This window comes from Neophocaena asiaeorientalis, unplaced genomic scaffold (genome assembly GCF_003031525.2).
Source record: "Neophocaena asiaeorientalis asiaeorientalis breed wild unplaced genomic scaffold, Neophocaena_asiaeorientalis_V1.1 scaffold203, whole genome shotgun sequence".
Lineage (NCBI taxonomy): Eukaryota > Metazoa > Chordata > Mammalia > Artiodactyla > Phocoenidae > Neophocaena > Neophocaena asiaeorientalis.
In genome coordinates, this window is record NW_020172776.1 from 1,702,877 (window position 1) to 1,720,938 (window position 18,062).

The window sequence follows — 18,062 nt, forward strand, 5'->3', positions numbered from 1 at the left end:
CCGGGGCACGAACCCGTTTCCCCTGCATCGGCAGGTGGACTCTCAACCACTGCACCACCAGGGAAGCCCGACATATCATGTTTTAAGACAATGCTTCGTTCTTTCTTTCCTAATTGTTTGATGGTATTTTTAAGGATTTCTTGATATTACATAAAGATAGCATGCCTCCCTCTTTTAAATTTAATAGCTAGTAAAATTATCTGACTCCTTTTCTCATATACTAGCTGCATTTTGTAGTCTTTAAGCCCAACATCAGCAAAGAATGAAATGAAATCTGAGATCTAAATGTTTTACCTGGTTAAATTCTTATTTTTTTGCTATATAGTGTAATTTATTTGTATCTCATTCTTTTTTTTTAACATTTTTATTGGAGTATAATTGCTTTACAATGGTGTGTTAGTTTCTGCTTTATAACAAAGTGAATCAACTATACACCTGATTAAGTTCTTAATTTTTTTTTTTTTTTTTTGCTGCACTGTGGGGCATGCGGGATCTTAGTCCCCTGACCAGGGATTGAACGCTTGCCCCCCTGCATTGGGAGCACAGAGTTTTAACCACTGGACTGCCAGGGAAGTCCTTAAATTCTTAATTTTTTTACATGAATGTTTTCTGAAAAGCATTTCATATTTCATGCTTATATTTTATATGATTCGAACAAGGTAGATTTCCCCTATACTGCTTAGCATATGTAATATCCGACTCATTTCAACATTGCTGTCAGACTTAAATTAAATCTTGGCATTAGAATATCTTTACAGTTCTACTTTTCCCTTTCCCCTATGCATGTCTGTTTCTAATTGTTTTTCTCCTATATTCCCAGCAGTCTCCGGTCCTAAGAAAGAATGTACCTTGAGCTGTAAAGTCTATCACACTTCATTATGTGAAGTATATTTTTCTACTTAATTTCTTATATATTCCTTATATATGTATTGGCTCTCTCACATGATTTTAAAAATTTGTTATTAGCATTTTTGATAGTGTAAATCACCTATATTGGTGAGAATATAAATTAGTTAAGGCTCAACTTTTGTTTTTTTCATGTAATTAGCTGCATAATGTATAATGAACTCTGAATGATATCAGTATATTGTTGATTTACTCATTGTCAAATCCAGAATCTGATATCCTTGGCAGATATGTAGACTTGTGATAGGCGTTTGGCATTTTGTGTTTTGGGCAGTGTAACTTTAAATCTACATAAACTTCTCTGCCTTTTGCCTCTGCTGTGTTCATAGATTCCAGGAGGGCTTCGTGTATGGACCTCAAGCGTTGGAGGTAGCAGACTTTTCAGCAGAAGGTAAAGCAGAGTGTTGCCTTCTGGTGTCATTGTGTGTGTGTGCTGGGGTGGGTATGTGACAGGTGAGAGGTTTTCACAAATGTTATCACAAAATAATTTATAACGGTGCATTTCACAAAACGTAAAGCCAAGCTAATACTTGAATAATTTTATTCAGTATTACTAAAATCCATAAAAAATGGAAAACTTTAAATAGAACTAAGGACTAAATTTCAGTTTCTCTGCTGTTAACTAAACAGTAAGAGTAAAAGGAAAAGAGCATTAGCATAATGTATAGTATATGCTATCTAACTTTCTCAGACCTAATTTCACTATGATTTCTTCCTCGGAAGTTATCCAAGTCATTATTCATGTTGTATTCTTCCTTGCTGCCCCTGTTACTGAAAGATTGCTTCACAATAAATAGGCAGCTTAGTCCATGACTCATGACTGGAGGACAGACCCATGTGCCAAAAATCTGAGTTTCCAATATGCTAATTACCTCTCTCTTCAGAACTTGTTAATATGCTCTTCTCTCAAGTTAGTTCTTGTTTCAGTAGAGAGACAGATCCCACACATTTGTAAAATATGTTTTTATAGAGACTTTCTTAATGAGTTATTTTTCAGAAAATAATATGACATAACTTTCCTGGGTAATACTTCTTTGATTTTTAAAAAAAATACAAATATGTTGCCATTTAGGTGTCAGATATCACAGATATTACTTTCTTTGAATTTATGAAACCATTTATGAACTTTCTTCAGGTGATACTTGAGTAGGGTTTTTTTTTTTTAAGACCTATAGCAGCTAACAGTGTTGTATTCTTAAAGTTAATAACATGGCTAGTTTTCAGATAGATTCTGAATGGGAAGTAGAGGAATGGTTTTCTTATGTCTTCTGGAAATTATATTTGTATTGATATCAAGTGGCTGCATATTATACTGTATATTAAGGATATACACCTATGTGAAGTTAGGGGAGTATATATTTATTTTCTACTCTGTGCCCTGCACAGGATCACTCCATTTTACGATCAACCCAGTTTCACTATTTCTTTCACTTTCCTTCTATTCAGAGGAGCTGTTCTTCTTAACTAGAGGAGTTTCAGGCTTTTTATTGAATTAGCTGCAATTTTACCTCCTACGCCCTTTCTCCTTTCTCCCTTTTTTTCTTTTTTAAAAAATTTTTTTGGCCACGCTACGCGGCATGTGGGATCTTAGTTTCCCAAGCAGGGATCGAACCTGCACCACCCTGCATTGGAAGCACGGAGTCTTAACCACTGGACTGCCAGGGAAGTCCCTCTTTTGGTCTTTTCACTGGCCAGTTGGAGGATATTTTCTATTTACCAACAATAGATTGGAAGTAATTTCTTTCTTTCTTTCTTTAATTAATTAATTTATTTTGGCTGCGTTGGGTCTTTGTTGCTGCGCACAGGCTTTCTCTAGTTCTGGCGAGCGGGGCCTACTCTTCGTTGAGGTGTGCAGGCTTTTCATTGTGGTGGCTTCTCTTGTCGCAGAGCACAGGCTCTAGGCGTGCGGGCTTCAGGAGCTGTGGCCCATGGGCTCAGTAGTTGTAGCTCGCAGGCTCTAGAGTGCAGGCTCAGTAGTTGGGGCACACGGGCTTAGTTGCTCCGCGGCATGTGGGATCTTCCCGGACCAGGGCTTGAACCCATGTCCCCTGCGTTGGCAGGCGGATTCTTAACCACTGCGCCACCAGGGAAGTCCCTAGAGCAGCTTTAGGTTTACAGAAAAATTGGAAAGTACAGAGAGTTCTCCTATATACCCTTTTACTGCCTCAACCCTATCCTCCCCACCTCCATCTCCCTATGATTAACATCTTGCTTTAGTGGTATGTTTGCTACAATTGATGAGCCATTATTATTCATTGTTATTAACTAAATCCGCAGTTTACCTTAAGGATCACTCTTTGTGTTGTATATTCTGTGGGTTTGACAAAATGCATAATCACATGTATCCACCATTACAGTATCATACAGAATAATTTTACTGCTCTAAACATATTCCCTGTTGCAGGAGAATGGGGCACAAGAGGTTGGTCATGTCACAGGTCTTGGGCGAGTTCCTGGGACGGGCAACCAAGTGAGGGTTCTTGGCTTTGTGCAGGGCAAAATTCAAGAGCAAGCCATAGTAAAGTGAAAGCAAGTTTATTTAGAGAGATACACATTCCATAGGCACAACGCAGATGTCTCCAAAGGCAAGAGTGGCCCCGTGCTGTGGGGTGGTTAGTTTTTATGGGCTGGGTAATTTCATAGGCTAACAAGTGGGAAGAATATTCTAACTATCTTGGAGAAGGGGTGGGGATTTCTAGGAATTGGGCCACTTCCCACTTTTTGGCCTTTTAGGGTCAGCCTTGGAACTGTCATGGCACCTGTGGGTGTATTACAGTGAGCATATAATGAGGCTCAGGATCTACTGGAAGTAGATTCTTCCTCCATCTTGGGCCTAGTTTGTTCTAACCAGTATTTGCCATATCCTCAACAGCTGTGTCATTCTTTTAATGGTTCTGCCCTGCTCCCTTCCCTCCTGTCTCTCACCTGTGCTCCATCCATTTATCCCTGCCTCCCTTCCTTTGAGCCCCTGGCAAGCACAGATCTTTTTTTGTCTATATAGTTTTCCCTTTCCAGAATGTCATAATTGTAATCATACAGTACGTAACCTTTTGTGGCCTCTCCCGTTGCTGAGCACAGGCTCCGGATGTACAGGCTCAGTGGCCATGGCTCCCGGGCCCAGCTGCTCCGTGGCATGTGGGATCTTCCCGGACCGGGGCACGAACCCGTGTCCCCTGCATCGGCAGGCGGACTCTCAACCACTGCGCCACCAGGGAAGCCCCAGTTTAGCTTTTTTCACTTAGTAATAAGCATTAAGCTTCCTCCATGCCTTTTCATGGCTTGATAGCTCATTTCTTTTTAGTGTTGAATTATATCGCACCATCTGGATATACCACAGTTAATCTATTCATTCACCTACTGAAAGATATCTTGGCTGCTTCTAAGTTTTGGCAGTTATGAATAAAGTTGCTATAAACACTTGTGTGCAGATTTTTGTGGGGACTGAAGTTTTCAGTTCATTTTGGTAAATATCAAGGAGTGCAGTTGCTGGATTGTATGATACGAGTATGTTTGGTTTTGTAAGAAGCTGCCAAATTGTCTTCCGATGTGATTATACCATATCAACTTGTGTGTCAGTTTGTCAGTGTCCACAAAATAACTGGCTGGGATTTTGATTGGGATTATGTTGAATCTATAGATCAAATTGAGAAGAATTTACATCTTGACAATATTAGCTTTTCTTAGTCATGTACATGGAATATCTCTCCCTTTATTTAGATATTTTTTGATTCTTCAGTTTTATAGTTTTCCTTGTATAGATCTTATACATGTTTTGTTAGGTTTATACCTAAGTAATTCATTTTTTGGGGTGCTATTGTAAATATTATTGTGTATTTAATTTTCAATCCCAACTTTTCATTGCTGGTATATAAGAAAGCAATTGCTTTTGTATATTAACCTTGTATCCTGCAACCTTGCTATCATTGTTTATTTGTTCCAGGAGTTCTCTTGTTCTTTGGATTTTCTCCAGACAGTTATACAAATACAATTTTATTTCTTCCTTAATCTGTGTACTTTTTATTTCCTTTTCACATTTTATTGTATTGGCTAGGACTTCCAGTATGATTTTGAACAGGAGTAGAGAGAGCAGATATTCTTGCCTTGTTCCTGATCTTATCGGGGAAACCATCTAGTTTCTTTTCATGACCTATGATAATCTCAATAGATTATCCTAATTAGTGATATAAAAGATGTGAAGTATTGCACATATCAGGTCACAAGAGGACTCTTCTCCCACCCTGCAGTCCCTTTCCCTCACCTAAACTTCTTTGAGAAAGATAGGATTAAATTGATGGTTATAAAAATTTTTTAAATGATGGGATTCAGGCACTTTTTCACATACCTTATATTTAGTAACTGTGCACATTACTTAGTTCCTCTACTCTCTGGTGAACTTCTGTAGGGCAAAGACTATATCTCAACTATAACACTGTGCTAGGTATTTTACATATGTGATCTCATTTATGTTGAAAATTGTGCAATGTTAGTATTATTCTTAATTAACAGGTGCAAAAACTGGTACTATGAGGGTATAAGTAATTTCTTAGCTGTGTGACTTAGTATCAATATAATAGGTGTATAATTCCATCATCTAAGCTCTTTAAATCACATACTATGGAAAAGTTACCTTACGAAGTGGTATGTGATGCATGTCATGTGTATAGTACAGAAATGTGCTTGGTGAATGCAGAGCAGAGAGCTTTGACCTCAGGCTAGAGTAGAGTGTTCACAAAATTTCTGGAAAGGTCAACCTTGTCTGATGTAGAGAAGAATAAAGGAAAGAGAGATCAGGAAGATCAATCAGTGTGGAAAAGACCGAGGGCCAAACACAACAAGTATTTTGTGATTTGACAGTATAATATAAAAATATAAAAATTTCTACTGTTGTAGTAAAATGCAATAGAGCAAACTGTGTATTATCTTAAATAAGAACGCTTCCATTTTTCTCTTAATTTCAACTGGATTTGCTTATAGGTGTTGAGAACGAGAGAGTCTACCACAGAACCATTGTGTAAGTCCCACATCATCAATTACCAACAACTTCTTTGCCGAGTTAGAGCAATCAGTGCAGCAAGTGTGGAGGGGAGCAAAAGCCTGGGGCAAATTGAAAGATCAGAGGAACCCTAAAAAAAGGAGCTTCCTAAAGTCAATTATATTTTATGTATCCCTTTCGCATATCTCAGTTGGTTAAGTACCCCACAACTAGCCATTGATATGTTAAAAGCTGTGGAGTTGCAAAGCCCTAATAGAAGGAGTCCTTGCTTTCAGTGACGTTTGTGTTGGGAAGACCAGAGTAAAGTAACATAATTAGAAACCACTGAGCAGTGTTAAGCATCATGTAGTGTAGTATACACTGTTAATACTGTGGAGGTTCTTCTCCTTAAGTGATGTTCTTCAGGTTTCTGTCCTCTCTGCTATTGTCATGAGTTTCATTTCTAAATTTTTTCACTCTCTGTCTCTAGCCCACATCTTCCTTCTAAGCTCTAGGTTTATCCAAATGCCTTTTCGACATCTCCATTTAAACAAGTCCTCTCAACTTCAATTTACAAAAACTTCCCCAGTCTGTTCTTTTTAGCTCAGTGAATGGCACCACTGTCACCCAGTTGTCCAAGTCAAAAAGTGAGAATCATTTTTGCTTTACTTTCTCTTGTTTCTTAACCACATGTTCTGTTGATACTGTTTCCTAATTATCTTTCAGTTCCATCTACTTTTTATTTCTTCTGCCACCATTCTAATTTAGACTGTAGTCATCTCTTAAATTACTGTAAAGGCCTTTTAATGTTAGTCTCCTTGTTCCCTCTTCACCTCCAAACTATTCACAAAAACACAGATTGATTAAAATCCTTTTCTGCTTGGGATGAAGTCCAGTTTCCTTCATGTGGCTTACCTGTTCCTGTTTGAACTGGCCCTGCCTTCTTTTCATTCAGCTTTAACTTGCTTTCCCCTATTCTAAACCAGCTTTACCAAACTTCAAATTCATCGTTCTCTTTTGCCTCTGAGCCTTGACACGTGCTATTCCCTTTGGCAGAAGGGGGATAAGAAGAAGTGAAGCTGTAGTGACCAAAAGTACACTCTGGAGCCAGGCTTCCTAGATCCTGGTGAATCTTGGATCTGCCCCTTAACTAGCTGTGTGACCTAGAGTGATCTAACCTCTCTGCTTTTAGTGTCCTCATCTGTACAATGGAGAGAGTATAGTACTTGCTTCCTAGCACGTTGTGAGGATTAAAAGAGTTAATGTGGTTGAGGCTCAAAGAACGATACCTACCTTATACTAAGTACTATATAAATGTAGCTATTTTTATAACTCTTATTATAAATGTGTTGTGGTACTGGATAGCATAAATTTTTATGTTTTAAAGGTGATTAAATGATAAAATAAAAATGCTTTTTTTGTCAAATTATGACTTGATTCATTATTATTGTTTTTTAATAAATTTATTTATTTTATTTATTTTCAGCTTCATTGGGTCTTCATTGCTGCATGCGGGCTTTCTCTAGTTGCGGCGAGCAGGGGCTACTCTTTGTTGTGGTGTGCGAGCTTCTCATTGCAGTGGCTTCTCTTGCAGCGGAGCACGGGCTCTAGGCGCACGAGCTTCAGTACTTGTGGCATACAGGCTCTAGAGTGCAGGCTCAGTAGTTGTACCGTGGGCTCTAGAGCGTAGGCTCAGTAGTTGTACCGTGGGCTCTAGAGTGCAGGCTCAGTAGTTGTACCGTGGGCTCTAGAGCGCAGGCTCAGTAGTTGTGGCTCATGGGCTCTGGAGCGCAGGCTCAGTAGTTGTGGCGCACGGGCTTAGTTGCTCGGCAGCATGTGGCATCTTCCCGGACTAGGGCTCAAACCTGTGTCCCCTGCATTGGCAGGCGGATTCTTAACCACTGTGCCACCAGGGAAGTCCCTATTATTGGTATTTATCTTTGTTCTTGTCTGGGCAACAGCTTTATTTTCCTAACTTCTTGTTTTTTAGCTTTTTAGTGACTAGAATTTGATCTTAGGTTGATATTCCTATGAAATGGATCATCTGACAACATTAGGTTTACCTGAATTTTTATACAGACTAATCCAGGTTAACCTATATGGAAACTTCTAAAAAAAATTAATTCTTTATAGCTAATAGCTGACTTTTTACTTTATGATATGTGTCATGTTGATTAAAGTTTCAAGTAAAGTCATTTAAAGGAATTTGCTTTTTCAAGTGTATTTCAGTGATTGTGGATTATAATGGTTCAAATGGTTTGGATTCTAGCAAGGATACTTATATATTAGGAAATAGACTATCTGAAAGGAAAAACTCTGTTTATCCCTCTATTCACAACTCCCCTTACACCCAACACTTCCCAAATTACTTCTGACACCAGAGATGTGCAGGTTTTTTTCCCCATACTGGTCAATTCTCTGACACCAGCTGGGTATCCTACAATTTAACTCAGTTTCGACCCCACAGGTTAAAGGCTCAGTCCCACAAGACTGCCCCTCACTTCAGATGCCAGTGGCAAGTGTTGGGTCCCCCAGGTTGCCCACAACCTCGGACTCAGCTACAAATTGAAGGTTCCCACAACCCCTTCCTCAGGTTCAGTCATTTACAGTTTACTTACTAGATTACTGGTTTATAACAAAGGATATATTAAAGGATACAAATGAACAGTCAGATGAAGAATATATAGGGCTAGGTCTATGTCCAGAAGGGTCCCAAGCACAAGAGCTTCTGTCCCTGTGGAGTTTTGGGGTGTACCACCATCCCAGCACGTGGATGTGTTCTTGTTCACCAACCCAGAAGCTCTCTGAATTCTGTACTTTAGGGATTTTTATGGAGGCTTCGTTATGTAGGCATGATTGATTAAATCCTTGACCATTGGTGAATAATTAAATCCCCAGGGCCCCATTTGGGGTTGGGGTGGTGGTGGGCATGCTGAAAGTTCTGATTACTTGGTTTGTTCCCCAGGCAACCAGTCCCCATCAAGTGGTTCTCTAGGGACTTTCCAAAAGTCACTTCATTAACATAAACTCAGGTGGGTTGAAAGGGGCTTGTTATGAATAACAAAAGAGCTTCTTTTATTTTTATCCTTCTGAAGCTATTCCAGGAATAAAAACCAAATATTATAATAAAAGATGCTCATATGCTCTAATCACTTAGGAAATTACAAGGATTTTAGGAGTTGTGAGCGAGGAACCCTTGAGGAAGACCCCACGATATGTTTTCTTATTATATCACAGTATCACATTCTCTGTTATGATAGTACTTAAGATCAGCCAAGAAAAACATGTAATAGCTTAAACTTTACCGAAAGAAGATTCCTGGGCTTCCCTGGTGGTGCAGTAGTTGAGAGTCCGCCTGCCGATGCAGGGGACGCGGGTTCGTGCCCCCGGTCCGGGAGGATCCCACATGCCGCGGAGCGGCTGCGCCCGTGAGCCATGGCCGCTGAGCCTGCGCGTCCGGAGCCTGTGCGCCGCAACGGGAGAGGCCACAGCAGTGAGAGGCCCGCGTACCGCAAAAAAAAAAAAAAAAGATTTCTCAGTGGTATAGGTTTGGCTGAACTTTCAGGACTATGGTGAAAAACTAGTATATATTTAAATTCTAAGTGTTGATTTTGATATCTTGACTTGTGGATTTCTTTTTTGAGTATTTGTTTTTTCATTGATACTTATGATTTGAGATGATTTCATGAAGACTGAAATCTGAAAGTGTACCTAAAGGAGCAGGTTGATGATCTAGTTCTATCTGATCTGATAGTGCTAGACTAGAGAATGACAAAATATTTATATTTTTCTCCTTCCCTCCTAGAAGGAGATCGTTGCTTTCTGGTGAACTTTTTTTTTTTTGCGGTACGCGGGCCTCTCACTGTTGTGGCCTCTCTCCGGACGCGCAGGCTCAGCGGCCATGGCTCACGGGCGCAGCCGCTCCGCGGCATGTGGGATCTTCCCGGACCGGGGCACGAACCCACGTCCCCTGCATCGGCAGGTGGACTCTCAACCACTGCACCACCAGGGAAGCCCTAAACTTAACACTTTTGATACCTGAATTCTTAAAGCATTACTGCAGATATGTTTGTTTTAATTAAAATCACTTCTGACTGAGCAATAAGAATTTGCCATAATAGGAGTTTCTGGAATTTTATTATTTTAGAGCTTTTAAAACAGTAAATGTTTATCTGAATTAGAATTCTGAATAAAAGAAATATTATAAAATGAAGATTGTTTTTTAGAGAAAGATATATTAATTAATAAATTAGTTTTTAAGAAAAGAGACTAAATAAAAAGCAGTCTTTCTAAAGAATGAAGGCAAAAAGATAAACTGTCAGATTTCCATGTTGCAAGAAGATAGTGAACTTGAATAAGGGAGACTATTACTGTACTTTGGTGATAGAGAACGAGTAGATGAAATATATGGTAGATGAAAGCATAAAGAAGGTGCTAGTGTTATTTGACATTATTCGTTAATAAGGGGAATACAAAATAATAACAGTATCCTCTGGTACAAGATTTTCAATATTTCAGAATTACTTTTAAAGGGCTATTGTCATTTAAATGAAAAAATCCTGCTAATTAAAAATGCTATGGTATTGAATTGTTATGGCAAATGATATGGTGTCTGGGTTTTGTTTCAAAATAATCAAGAAAAGTGGAGGCAGTAGAAATAAGATTGGCCACGTATTGATAATTGTTGAAGCTGTGTGAGAGTTACATAGAGTATCACTGTCATTTATTTTGATTTTTTGTTTCTTCATTTTTGGAAAATTTCATGATAAGTTAAAAAACATTATGGTATTGTATAATAAAGAAAAGAGTCCCCAAATAAGGAATCATTGCTGCTAGGCTGAGTGAATATAGAGTTCATGATATTGAATAATTCAGAATTACCAATGTAAAGCTAAATGATATTTTTGGTTTGTTTTTCAAAATTGTTATTCCGTATTGTTTTATTCTTTTTTTCCTTTTTTTAGAAATTTGAATTTTTGAATTAATTTTTTTATACAGCAGGTTCTTATTATCCATTTTATACATAATAGTGTATATATGTCAATCCCAATTTCCCGATTCATCACACCCCCCGCCACTTTCCCCCCTTGGTGTCCATGCGTTTGTTCTTTACATCTATGTCTCAATTTCTGCCCTGCAGACTGGTTCATCTGTACCATTTTTCCTGGTTTCACATATATGCGTTAATATACAATATTTGTTTTTCTCTTTCTGACTTACTTCACTCTGTATTACAGTCTCTAGATTCATCCGTGTCTCTACAAATGACAATTCTCTACAATTTCATTCCTTTTTATGGCTGAGTAGTATTCCATTGTATATATGTACCACTACTTCTTTATCCATTCGTCTATTGATGGGCATTTAGGTTGCTTCCATGACCTGGCCATTGTAAACAGTGTAGCAATGAACATTGGGGTGCATGTGTCATTTTGAATTATGGTTTTCTCTGGGTATATGCCCAGTAGTGGGATTGCTGGGTCATATGGTAATTCTATTTTCAGTTTTTTAAATAACCTCCATACTGTTCTCCATAGTGGCTGTATCAATTTACATTTCCACCAACAGTGCAAGAGGGTTCCCTTTTCTCCACACCCTCTCCAGCATTTGTTATTTGTAGATTTTCTGGTGATGCACAGTCTAACTGGAGTGAGGTGATACCTCATTGTAGTTTTAATTAGCATTTTTCTAATAATTAATGATGTTGAGCAGCCTTTCATGTGCTTCTTGGCCATCAGTATGTCTTCTTTGGAGAAATGTCTATTTAGATCTTCTGCCCATTTTTGGATTGGGTTGTTTGTTTTTCTAATATTGAGCTGCGTGAGCTGTTTATATATTTTGGAGATTAATCCTTTGTTGATTCGTTTGCAAATATTTTCTCCCATCTGAGTGTTGTCTTTTTATCTTGTTTATGGTTTCCTTTGCTGTACAAAAGCTTTTACGTTTCATTAGGTCCCATTTGTTTATTTTTGTTTTAATTTCCATTACTGTAGGAGGGGGATCAAAAAAGATCTTGCTGTGATTTCTGTCAAAGGGTGTTCTTCCTGTGTTTTCCTCTAAGAGCTTTATTGTGTCCGGTCTTACATTTAGGTCTTGAATCCATTTTAAGTTTATTTTTGTGTATAGTGTTAGGGAGTGTTCTAATTTCATTCTTTTACATGTAGCTGTCCAGTTTTCCCAGCACCACTTATTGAAGAGACTGTCTTTTCTCCATTGTATATCCTTGCCTCCTTTGTCATAGATTAGTTGACCATAGGTGTGTGGGTTTATCTCTGGGCTTTCTATCCTATTCCATTGATCTATGTTTCTGATTTTGTGCCAGTACCATATTGTCTTGATTACTGTAGCTTTGTAGTATAGTCTGAAGTCAGGGAGTCTGATTCCTCCAGCTCCATTTTTTTCCCCTCAAGACTGCTTTGGCTATTTGGGGGCTTTTGTGTCTCCATACAAAGTTTAAGATTTTTGTTCTAGTTCTCTAAGAAATGCCATTGGTAGTTTGATAGGGATTGCATTGAATCTGTAGATTGCTTTGGGTAGTATAGTCATTTTCACAATATTGATTCTTCCAATCCAAGAGCATTGTATATCTCTCCATCTGTTGGTATCATCTTTAATTTCTTTCATCAGTGTCTTATAGTTTTCTGCATACAGGTCTTTTGTCTCCCTAGGTAGGTTTATTCCTAGGTATTTTATTCTTTTTGTTGCAGTGGTAAATGGGAGTGTTTCCTTAATTTCTCTTTCACATTTTTCATCACTAGTGTTTAGGAATGCAAGAGATTTCTGTGCATTAATTTTGTATCCTGCAACTTTACCAAATTCATTGATTAGCTCTAGTAGTTTTCTGGTGGCATGTTTAGGATTCTCTATGTATAGTATCATGTCATCTGCAAACAGTGACAGTTTTATGTCTTCTTTTCCAATTTGTTTTCCTTTTATTTCTTTTTCTTCTCTGATTGCCGTGGCTAGGCCTTCCAAAACTATGTTGAACAATAATGGTGAGAGTGGACATCCTTGTCTTGTTCTTGATCTTAGAAGAAATGCTTTCAGTTTCACCATTGAGAATGATGTTTGCTGTGGGTTTGTCGTATATGGCCTTTATTATGTTGGGGTGGGTTCCCTCTACGCCCACTTTCTAGAGTTCTTTTGTCATAAATGGGTGTCGAATTTTGTCAGAAGCTTTTTCTGCATCTATTGAGATTATCATATGGTTTTTATTCTTCAGTTTGTTAATATGGTGTCTCACGTTTATTTATTTGCGTATATTGAAGAATCCTTGCATCCCTGGGATAAATCCCACTTGATCATGGTGTGTGATCCTTTTAATGTGTTGTTGGATTCTGTTTGCTAGCATTTTGTTGAGGATTTTTGCATCTATGTTCATCAGTGATATTGGTCTGTAATTTTCTTTTTATGTAGTATCTTTGTCTTTTGGTATCAGGGTGATGGTGGCCTCATAGAACGTGTTTGGGAATATTCCTTCCTCTGCAATTCTTTGGAAGAGTTTGAGGAGGATGGGTGTTAGCTCTTCTCTAAATGTTTGATAGAATTCACCTGTGAAGCCATCTGGTCCTGGACTTTTGTTTGTTGGAAGGTTTTTAATCACAGTTTCAATTTCATTACTTGTGATTGGTCTGTTCATATTTTCTATTTCTTCCTGGTTCAGTCTTGGAAGGTTATACCTTTCTAAGAATTTGTCCAATTCTTCCAGGTTGTCCATTTTATTGGCGTAGAGTTGCTCTTAGGATGCTCTGTAATTCTGGGGTGTCTGTTGTAGCTTCTGCTTTTTCATTTCTAATTTTATTGATTTGAGTTCTCTCCCTCTTTTTCTTGATGAGTCTGGCTATTGGTTTATCAATTTTGTTTATCTTCTCAAAGAACCAGGTTTTAGTTTTATTGATCTTTGCTATTGTTTTCTTTGTTTCTATTTCATTTATTTCTGCTGTGATCTTTATGATATCTTTCCTTCTGCTAACTTTGGGTTTTGTTTGTTCTGCTTTCTCTAGTTCCTTTAGGTGTAAGATTAGTTCGTTTATATGAGGTGTTTCTTGTTTCTTGAGGTAGGCTTGTATTGCTATAAACTTCCCTCTTAGAACTGCTTTTGCCACATCCCATAGGTTTTGGATCATTGTGCTTTCATTGTCATTTGTCTCTAGGTATTTTTTGATTTCCTCTTTGATTTCTTCAGTGATCTCTTGGTTATTTAGTAACGTATTGTTTAGCTGCCATGTGTTTGTGTTTTTTATGTTTTTATCCCCTGTAATTCATTTCTAATCTTATAGCATTGTGGTCAGAAAAGATGCTTGATATGATTTCAGTTTTCTTAAATTTACTGCGGCTTGATTTGTGACCCAAGATGTGATCTATCCTGGAGAATGTTCTATGTGCACTTGAGAAGAAAGTGTAATCTGCTGTTTTTGGATAGTATGTCCTGTAAAGATCAATTAAATCTATCCGGTCTATTGTGTCATTTAAAGCTCCTGTTTCCTTATTAATTTTCTGTTTAGATGATCTGTCCATTGGTGTAAGTCAGGTGTTAAAGTGCCCCACTATTATTGTGTTACTGTTGATTTCCTCTTTTAGAGCTGTTAGCAGTTGCCTTGTGTATTGAGGTACTCCTATGTTGTATATTTATAATTGTTATATCTTCTTCTTGAATTGATCCTTTGATCATTACGTGTCCTTCCTTGTCTCTTGTAACGTTCTTTATTTTAAAGTCTATTTTATCTGATATGAGTATTGCTGCTCAAGCTTTCTTTGATTTCCATATGCATGGAATATCGTTTTCCATCCTCTCATTTTCAGTCTGTATGTGTCCCTAGGTCTGAAGTGAGTCTCTTGTAGACAGCATATGTATGGGTCTTGTTTTTGTATCCATTCAGCAAGCCTGTGTCTTTTGGTTGGAGCATTTAATAATTCACGTTTAAGGTAATTATCAATATGTATGTTCCTATGACCATTTTCTTAATTGTTTTGGGTTTGTTTTTGTAGGTTCTTTTCTTCTTTTGTGTTTCCCAGTTAGAGAAGTTCCTTTAGCATTTGTTGTAGAGCTGATTTGGTGGTGCTGAATTCTCTTAGCTTGTGTTTGTCTGTGAAGCTTTTGATTTCTCCATCGAATCTGAATGAGATCCTTGCCGGGTAGAGTAATCTTGGTTTTAGGTTCTTCCCTTTCACCACTTTAAATATGTCATGCCACTCCATTCTGGCTTGTAGAGTTTCTGCTGAGAAATCAGCTGTTAACCTTATGGGAGTTCCTTTGTATGTTATTTGTTGTTTTTGCCTTGCTGCTTTCAGTAATTTTTCTTTGTATTTAAATTTTGCCAGTTTGATTACTATGTGTCTTGATGTGTTTCTCCTTGGTTTTATCCTGTATGGGACTCTCTGTGCTTCCTGGACTTGGTGGCTATTTCCTTTCCCATGTTAGGGAAGTTTTCGACTATAATCTCTTCAAATATTTTCTCTGGTCTTTTCTCTCTCTCTTCTCCTTCTGGGACCCATATAATGCGAATATTGTTGTGTTTAATGTTGTACCAGAGGTCTCTTAGGCTGTCTTCATTTCTTTTCATTCTTTTTTCTTTATTCTGTTCTGCAGCAGTGAATTCCACCATTCTGTCTTCCAGGTCACTTATCCGTTCTTCTGCCTCAGTTATTTTGCTATTGATTCCTTCTAGTGTAGTTTTCATTTCAGTCATTGTATTGTTCATCTCTGTTTGTTTGTTCTTTAATTCTTCTAGGTCTTTGTTAAACATTTCTTGCATCTTCTCGATCTTTGCCTCCATTCTTTTCCTGAGGTCCTGGATCATCTTCACTACCATTATTCTGAATTCTTTTTCTGGAAGATTGCCTATCACCATATCATTTAGTTGTTTTTCTGGGGTTTTATCTTGTTCCTTCATGTGGTACATAGCCCTCTGCATTTTCATCTTGTCTCTCTTCCTGTGAATGTGGTTTTTGTTCCACAGGCTGCAGGATTGTAGTTCTTCTTGCTTCTGCTGTCTGCTATCTGGTCGGAAAATTTCTTTTCTTTTGGTATGAAGAATATTTGTGGAAGAATTGTTTAAATTTTACAAAGATCTTCTGACCCAGGCTATTTTTATTTTTTTACCTCTATCAGAATACCTGTTATGATTTTAAGAGTACTCTTATTAGAAGATCTGATTTCAGTTGCTCTGTTCACTGGAGAAGCTGAAGATATCTGTGCTTCATTTTCAAATATGAGCTTTTTCTCCCCTGAAAAACTGCTAGTATTGGAGGGTCTCCTGCAGAGGTGGGAGGGGCTGTGGCTGTGGCTTACTGTGAGGACAAGAACACTGGCAGCAGAAGTTCCTGGAAGTACTCCTTGGCGTGAGCCCTCCCAGAGTCCGCCATTAGCCCCACCCCCAAGAATGCTTTATTCTTATTTTCTATGTGATATGGAAGCCTCTTTATCTGCTAAGGCAAATCATCATATATTAAGCAAAAGTGATTTAACATTGATTTATGGCAGCATTCTTCTTGAAGAAAACAATTATTGACAAACCCATGGCTAACATCATACTCAGTGGTGAAAAGCTGAAAGCATTCCCTCTAAGATCAGGAATAAGACAAGGATGCCCACTGTTGCCATGTTTACTCAACATGGTTTTGGAAGTCCTAAGCACAGCAATCTGAAAAGAAAACGAAATAAAAGAAATCCAAGTTGGAAAGGAAGAAGTAAAACTGTCACTGTTTGCAGATGACATGATACTAGACATAGAAAATCCTAAAGATGCCACCAGAAAACTACTTGAGCTCATCAATGAATTCAATCATGTTGCTGGATACAAAATTAATACACAAAAATCTGTTGCATTTCTATACACTAACAACAACATATCAGAAAGAGAAATTAAGGAAACAATCCCATTTACTATCACATCAAAAAGAATAAAATACCTAGGAATAAACCTACCTATGGAGGCAAAAGACCTGTACTCTGAAAACTGTAAGACACTGATGAAAGCAATTGAAGATGACACAAACAGATGGAGAGATATACCATGTTCTTAGATTAGAAGAATCAATATTGTGAAAATGACTATACTACCCAAAGCAATCTACAGATTCAATGCAGTCCCTTTCAAATTACCAGTGACATTTTTCACAGAACTGGAACAAAAAATTTTTTAATTTGTGTGGAAACACAAAAGACCCCGAATAGCAAAAACAATCTTTAGAAGAAAGAACAGAGCTGGAGGAATCACATTCCCTCACTTTGGACTGTACTACAAAGCTGCAGTAATCAAATCAGGATGGTACTGGCACAAAAGCAGATACATAGCTCAATGGAACGGGATAGAAAGGACAGAAATAAACCCACGCACTTGTGGTCAATTAATCTATGACAAAGGAGGCAAGAACATAGAATGGAGAAAAGACAGTCTCTTCAGTAAGTGGTGCTGGGAAAACTGGACAGCTAGATGTAAAAGAATAAAATTAGAACATTCTCTAGTACCATATACCAAAATAAACTCAAAATGGAGTATGGACTTAAATGTAAGAGTGGACACTATAAAACTCCTAGAAGAAAACAAAGGCAGAACACTCTTTGATGTAAATCACAGCAATATTTTTTTGGATCTGTCTCCTAGAGTAATGGAAATGAAAACAAAAATAAATGAATGGAACCTAATTAAACTTAAAAGCTTTTGCACAGCAAAGGAAACCATAAACAAAATAAAAAGATAACCTATGGACTGGGTGAAAATATTTGTGAATGATGCAACCATCAGGCAACTAATTTCCAAAATATACAAATAGTTCATACAGCTCATATCATAAAAACAAACTCAATCAAAAAGTGGGCAGAGGACCTAAATACACATTTCTTCAAAGAAGACATACTGATAGCCAATAGGTACATGAAAAGATGTTCAACGTTGCTAATTATTAGAGAAATGCAAATCAAGACTACAATGAGGTGTCACCTCACACCAGTCAGAATAACAATCAAAAAGTCTACAAACAATAAATCCTAAGAACACTCTTTGATGTAAATCACAGCAATATTTTTTTAGATCCATCTCTGAGAGTAATGGAAAACAAACCCAAAAAATAAACAAATGGGACCTAGTTAAACTTAAAAGCATTTGCTAAGCAAAAGAAACCATAAACAAAATGAAAAGACAGCCTTCGGACTGAGAGAAAATATTTGCAAACAGTGATACTG

General features: G+C 37.7%; 1 protein-coding gene across 3 annotated transcripts in view; it reads left to right on the forward strand.

Moving 5' to 3' along the window:
• The window catches only part of CDK19 (cyclin dependent kinase 19), a 180,717-nt gene that overhangs the window by 34,624 nt on the left and 128,031 nt on the right, over positions 1–18,062 (forward strand). The window contains exon 2 of one of the 3 annotated variants that reach the window (XM_024740924.1): positions 1,236–1,297. The exons of the other annotated variants lie outside the window; for them this stretch is intronic. The gene's annotated coding sequence lies outside the window, so the exon portion shown is untranslated. The remainder of the gene's footprint in view (positions 1–1,235; positions 1,298–18,062) is intronic. 3 annotated transcript variants of the gene reach the window in all.